Below are 328 nucleotides of genomic sequence, written 5' to 3'. Positions count from 1 at the left end.
GCCGGTTGCCGGGCGGCGGGGAGAGCGCGCATGCGCGGCGCGCGCAGTTGCCGACCCCCTCCGGCCCTTCCCGCGGGTGGGCCGGAGGGGGCGGGGGGCAAGGCGAGGGCGGGAGAGACCGCGCTTTGGGGTGCGGGCGGGGAGGGGGGGTGTTTGTGCCCGCCGGTCCCGCTTACTTAGAGTAAGCCTAAAATGCAAAGATCTCTCCATAAGGATGGTTTTTATACTCTACTTCCACAATCTGCTGGCAGTACAAAAGAATAAGAGGCAGATCTACTTTGGCTGAGTCATGGTGGTTTGGTGCAGAGACCATGCATATCATGGGAAT

At 61.9% G+C, this 328-nt stretch overlaps 1 long non-coding RNA gene across 1 annotated transcript in view; it reads right to left on the bottom strand.

The window, feature by feature from the left end:
• LOC139826322 (uncharacterized) overlaps positions 1-122 on the bottom strand; it is a 1,220-nt gene extending 1,098 nt beyond the window's left edge. The window contains exon 1 of the long non-coding RNA XR_011736277.1: positions 1-122. This exon is cut by the window's left edge and continues 316 nt beyond it. This is a non-coding gene — a long non-coding RNA (uncharacterized lncRNA).
• Between the last annotated feature and the right edge of the window lie 206 nt (positions 123-328).

Source organism: Patagioenas fasciata, chromosome W, assembly GCF_037038585.1.
Source record: "Patagioenas fasciata isolate bPatFas1 chromosome W, bPatFas1.hap1, whole genome shotgun sequence".
Lineage (NCBI taxonomy): Eukaryota > Metazoa > Chordata > Aves > Columbiformes > Columbidae > Patagioenas > Patagioenas fasciata.
The sequence above is the reverse complement of the archived record's forward strand: the minus strand, read 5'-3'. Positions and strand labels throughout refer to the sequence as shown.